We start from the raw sequence: 6,508 nt of genomic DNA, 5'->3' as shown, positions 1-6,508 counted from the left end.
GAACCGGTCATACTCCGCCGCCGGTCATACTCCGGCTCGTACCGACGGGATAGGTCAATAGCACCGAACCACCAACCAAATGTCACTGATCGGTCGAACCTGGTCATACTCCGGCCGTCGGTCATACTCCAGCCTGTACCGACGTGACAGGGTTGGATGGTTCGAAGCCTAAATACATAACTAATGTAATCTAGCAGGCTTCCTACATGCACGCTAAACATGTAATCTACATATGCATACTGTTATACTAATCTTACCTGGATTCCGATTTCAGGTGCTACCAACCCGACCGGAACCGAAGCCGAGCGCGGACATCGGCTCCTAAACCATAAAAATCACAACGCTATAAGTGACACGCTAAATCACTTCCCGGGGACTAAAACTTGGAACTAAAAGTTTCCCTATCGATAAAAAGCGTGGCAATACCCCTAAAAACATAAAAACGAGGAAAACTAGGGTTCTGAAAAATCCCCCAACCGGTAGACCGGTTGCCCAACCGGAATTCCGGTTCTGGGAAATTCAGGACCCCCATCCGGAATTCCGGATGCACAACCGGAATTCCGGTTCCTCGCAGGCAGCAACTTCAAAAATTCATAACTCGACCAATTCAACCCCAATTGGTACCAAACTTTCCAGACCTGTTCTAAACACCCTAAAGAACAAATCTAAGGCCTCAAAACCACCCAGAAAACACAGAGGCAAAATTCACCATTAAAGACCAAGCTTTGAGTTCCAAAACTCAAACTTGGTTAAATCCACTAACATGCATCCAAACCTATTTAATTCTACTCAAATAAGCATGAATAAGCTTCTGAAAACATACAAGAACACCCAGCAATTTCACAGAAACACAATGAACCATTTCACTCAAAAATCACATATTTGCATAGGAAATTCAAAGCTTTAAACAACACCACTAGCATGCATTAAAACCTATATAATCCATCCATTTAAAACCTAATTAAGCTACTGGAAACAAAAATTAAACACAGCAGCAAGAACTTCAAATTAACATGCATTTTCTCAACTTTTTCATCAAACAAACTCAAGAAATCAAGGTAGAGAAATCACATAAAGAAATACCTCAACAAGGGATTACTAGAGCTTGCAATCCAAGCTTGAATCACCACAAAAATTCCAGCTCCAAGCACCCCAAGTTTCAGCCGAAAAGAGAGAGGGAAAAGAGAGTGTTTTGCTTTGGAAAAATTCTATTTTCAACACTTAGCCTAATTTTTGTGAAAATGAAAGAATTAAACATATATACCCACTTATCACACTTCATTTCAGCCAAGTAAATATTAAACCAATATTTATTTTTTCAAATAATACACTCACATAAGACAAAACACTAATGGGGCAAAAAGACCATTTTGCCCCTCCACCATAAAACCATGAAAATCATATTAAAGGGGTATTTTTGGGAAATTCTAAATTCCCGGACATTCCCGACATTCCCAATGTCTAAACCCGTCCCCAAAATACCAACATACTAAGCTGTGATTTCTACTGAGCCAAACGCCGAGTTCCAAAATACTGGACACCGGAAATGCGAAATATAAAAGCTACTGATGACATAATCATGCATTTCTGAATTCCATAAATAACAGTAATAAATTATTTAAATAGCTATAAATAATTTCATAATTTAAACATAAACAACTGCTAATTTCCAAATTAACTAAGCGGGCTTTACACTCAAGTTCTACATTGAGCTGAGAAAATCACAAGCTGAAATAACTGATTCTCCACTATGCATCACAACTACAGAAGAAATTGCTATACAAACAGTGGAAAATCAATCTTCAGACCAACCAATACAAGAGCAAACCAAGACAGTGGAGGAACTGGTTCTACAAATACACGACGAACCATTCAACCAACAGTCTAATATTGAAGGACAAGATTCAAATCATGATTACAGTTAACAATTTCCCCCAACATGTTTGCCATGGCTGAACAAGTTGCAGATTTTATAATAGAGCAATCAAATGAAGCAACAAAAAAGAGAAGGGATGAGGAAATGGAGATAATCACAGATTACTTGGTGCTTGAGATCGAAGAAGGACAAATATACAGTGACAAGAACACACTGAAAACGACAATCGGATTCTATGCAATGATAAAGAACTTTCAAATCAGAATGAAGAGGTCTGAACCGAGGGAATACAAGGTTACATGTGTTGACGAAATTGTAACTGGTTTCTGCGTGCTTCAAAGTTGAAATAAACACAAACGTTCAAGATTAGAAAATATGTCAACAACCACACTTGCTCATTGGATGTCACAATGGAAGATCACAGGCAAGCAACATACAATACTATTGCTCAAATAGTAAAGAAGAAGTACAATTCAATAAACAGGAAGCATGCACCGAATAACATCATGAAGGACTTGCTACATGAGTTTGGGGTCTCGATGGGATATCAAAAGGCTTGGAGAACAACAGAAAAAGCTCTAGAATTTTCAAGAGGAAAGCCAGAAGACTCATACCAGCAACTCCCAATGTACCTTCATATGCTAAAAAAAGCAAATCTAGGCACAGTAACCGAATTGATAACAGACAAGAAGAACCGGTTCAAGTACATGTTCCTATCACTGCCAAACTCAATTAGAGGATAGATTTATTGTAGACCGGTTATTGTGGTAGATGGCACATTCTTGAAAACAACATAAGGGGGGACGTTGTTTACAGCATCAACAATGGATGCTAATAACCACATATTCATATTGGCATTCAGAATAGGAGACTCGGAGAATGATTCATCATGGGAATGGTTCTTCCACAAGCTAAGAGAAACATTCAGAGAAAGAGAAGGTAAGAAACTGGTTCAAGCAGAAATATACAGCAAATACATCATCTTTAGTGTAATAGTTTTCCTATTGTTTGTTAGACGTACTTAACATAAAAAACCAGTTTAAAAAAAAGTAACAAAAAAAAATGGTTAATGTTGGGTTTTATGCCCTAAATAAAACCTATTTCCATATAATCAGATTTACTAATTAATAAAAATCAGAAATTACATTTTATGCTACATGGTTCACATGATTTATTTCATGATTATGTTTAATGTATATATTCTATTAAGTGCAGAACATATGTATTTGTTTATGATTATAGTGTTGTCAGCACAGTGGAATATAATCATGATTATATCTTCGAAAGTTTAATTGCCTAATTTGTCAGTTCACTGGATTTAGACTGGCATGATAATCAGCGATAGGTATACTTACACCTTGGATAAGTGTTATGTCCTTTCCAGGGCATCACTACTAGAAAATTGGGTTTTAGTGACACACATAGAGTAACTCTAAAAGTGTATAGTGACACTTCAACGCGCGTCACTAATGAAGGTGACTGGAAAGACAATTTTTAGTGACACTTCACGCGTGTCACTGAAACCTTTTGCATTCATTTTTTGCGTGTCACTATAGGCATATAGAGTCAAGTTTTATCTGACTGAAAAGGGAACAACCACACACATGAAGTGTCACTATATCTTTTTTTTTTCTTTTCATTAATATTTTTGGAGATATAGTGACACACAAAAAGTGCCACTACATTAAATACTTTTCTAAAAAAATAATATTTAATTATTTTGATTCAAAATTTTATTAATTAATTATATTTTTAATTTATCAAATATATCTTATTTTATGTTTTTTTAATGCTTTTTTTAATTTGCTGCCATTAATTTTTATTTTAATTCAATTTTAGCACAAAAAAGTGCAAATCGACCAAATTTAAAATAAAATGATACCAATTTTTTATATGTTTTTTAAAAATAAAATTTAAAGAAGTGATTTTTATGGATTTTAATGCTAATAAAATTTCTATAAACTTATATCTAATGTTTAGCGATTAAGGAAACCAAATACTTAACAAATATTTTTATACGAAATGAAAAAACACAAATACAAAACAGAAAAAATTACAGAAACTTCAATCATATGACTATTTGAATCAAAAAGAACTAATAAATGTTAAAAAAAAATACAAATCTTTTAACAATGAAAATCCGAAATCATGGGTATGAACATTTGAATCAAATAAAATAGTTAGAAAAAAAATAATTGAATCCCACGGATTCTAGCTTCGATCTCCGTCCCTGACTAACTCGAGCCCAACCATTTTTCAGCCCCATTGATACAGATTTTCCATCGATCTGTAGAGAAAATATTCAAACCCAGATTCAACAAGACAGTGTGAGAGATAATACCATATAACAGAGATCTATACACAGAGAAATTTAAGGAGAGTTGAGAAGACAAAAGGAAAATCTAATTAAAAAAGAATTAGAAGAAGAAGAAGAAAATCTGATTAATACCATAGTACCTAAAGTTGTAGGTCGTCAAAAACAAATGCATGCTTTGTTGAAGTCGTTGGTCGCTGACAAAAAGCCCTCACCTATGCTGATCGCTCCGCCATACCGATGTTTGCATCGTCGACCAGCCCTGGCCTGCACCGTCGAACCAACGACCTGCACCCTCGCCTGCATCGTCACCGCCAGCACCCTCGCCTGCATCGTCCACCGCCTGCACCCTCGCCTATGTCGATCCCTCCATGGGTCTCTTGGATGTGTGCAACGGCTTTGAAAAGAAATTAAGGGGAGAGAGAAATAAGTTAGGGTTAGCTTTTTTATTACAATTGTATGTACAATAAATATATTACAGCTGTATTTTCAAAAATGAAATGTATTACAGCTGCATAAATGTGCCTCTTTTTTATTTATTTGTTTATTTTTTGAAAATTTAGGTATATTTTTCTGAAAGTTTAGGCGCCTTTTTTTTGGAAATAGATTTAGGTGCCTCTTAGATATGTGTGTATATATTAAACTTTGATTTTTTATTTATTTATTAAATATATATTAATAAAGCAGTTTTTTTTTAAATAAAAAAAAAATTAGAGCTATGATATAGTGACGTGCTAGGTGTGTCAGGACATATTTACTTAGTCACATTTGGCGTGTCACTATAAGTGAGTATTTTTAAAATTAAAAAAAAAATTAGTTTTACTCTTTAGTGACACTCATTACTTTTAGTGACCCACATTACAAGAGTCTAACATCAAAGTTTAGAGACTAATTGTGCGTGTCACTAAAAATTACTCTTAACTCTTTAGTGACACACATTTTTTGTGCATGTCACTAAATAGTGTCACTAAAAGGCTAAATTGTAGTAGTGCATTGGCAAGTTTACCAGTATCATATGTATGGAGTACACATTGGAAGGGACCGATATTGATCTTAGATAAGATATAAACTTACCGTTATATCTTTCTAAGTCAATATCAGTGGTTGATCTTAGGTCTATGGATCTCAATCCTGACATGGTTAGGTTCGATCTCAAGAGTGTTATTTGTGTTCTTTGATTTGTTAGTTAATTTGTGTTCTTTGATTTGTTAGTTAAGCCTACTTTTTGGTCTGGGTGATACGTACATTTTGGGAACATGATAGTACAATTGAGTGGGAGCGCTAATCATAGATACGGAATCTATAGCTTTTATAGGTATTTAGAAGTGAAACGATGATATCCTTCGAGCTTGGCTAAACGGAGATAAATGATTGAGGCCTCATTTCAGTAATTATATTAGTTTACTGAAGTATCATTTATAGGTAGCTAAGTGTTTTAAGAATAATATACATTAAAGGGTAGAACGGTAAATTTATCCCTATTTAGTGTAGATCATCTATAGAGGATCCTTGACTATTAGGATTATAACAATGGATAATCATAACATATCTATATCGTGGTACATGTAGAGCATTCTATACACTACTAGAAAATTGGGTTTTAGTGACACACATTAAGTAATTCTAAAACTGTATAGTGACACTTCAACGCGCGTCACTAATGAGGCTGACTGGAAAGATAGTTTTTAGTGACACTCCACACGTGTCACTGAGACCTTTTGCATTCACTCATTGCGCGTCACTATAAGCATTTAGAGTCAGACTGAAAAAGTAACAGCAACTCACAAAAAACAACACTATATCTTTTTTTTTTTAATTTTTATTTTAATTTTATAGATATAGTGACACACAAAAAGAATCACTATCTTATTTTTTTTAAAAAAATATATATTTTAATTTTTTAATTCTGATTTTATATATTATAAAAATTATAAATAGTAATTTAATTAATTATATATTAAAACTATTAAATTTAACAATTATAAATACTATTATAATAACTAATGCAAATCTCATATATATTAGGAAATTTACTAATTATAGGAGATTACTTTTTTTTTTTTTTTACTTTTACATTTTAATTTTATGCTTTTTATTTTTCTAAAACTTATTTTACATAATTACCTCAAAAAAATATTTTACAATCAATTTTAAATTTTCTTCATAAATTTACTAAAAATTACAAAATAATCACCAAAAATTACAAAATAATCACATAATAACATACAATAGTATAAACTAAAATAAATAAAAATTGAGAAAAGAGAAGCTTAATTTCAGTACACCACGTAGCCCAATAGGCAAGGAAAGAAAGAAGG

The 6,508-nt window shown here is 33.4% G+C and overlaps 1 long non-coding RNA gene across 1 annotated transcript; it reads right to left on the bottom strand.

The window, feature by feature from the left end:
* Positions 1–3,873: 3,873 nt before the first annotated feature.
* Positions 3,874–4,925, bottom strand: LOC115702408 (uncharacterized). Its single transcript, XR_004008867.2, has 2 exons — positions 4,334–4,925; positions 3,874–4,163 (listed from the first exon to the last, which is right to left on the bottom strand). It is a non-coding gene; the product is annotated as an uncharacterized LOC115702408 (long non-coding RNA).
* Between the last annotated feature and the right edge of the window lie 1,583 nt (positions 4,926–6,508).

The sequence above is a fragment of the Cannabis sativa genome, chromosome X, assembly GCF_029168945.1.
Source record: "Cannabis sativa cultivar Pink pepper isolate KNU-18-1 chromosome X, ASM2916894v1, whole genome shotgun sequence".
Taxonomy (NCBI): domain Eukaryota; kingdom Viridiplantae; phylum Streptophyta; class Magnoliopsida; order Rosales; family Cannabaceae; genus Cannabis; species Cannabis sativa.
Note: the sequence above shows the minus strand (reverse complement) of the source record. Positions and strands in the feature narration are given on the sequence as shown.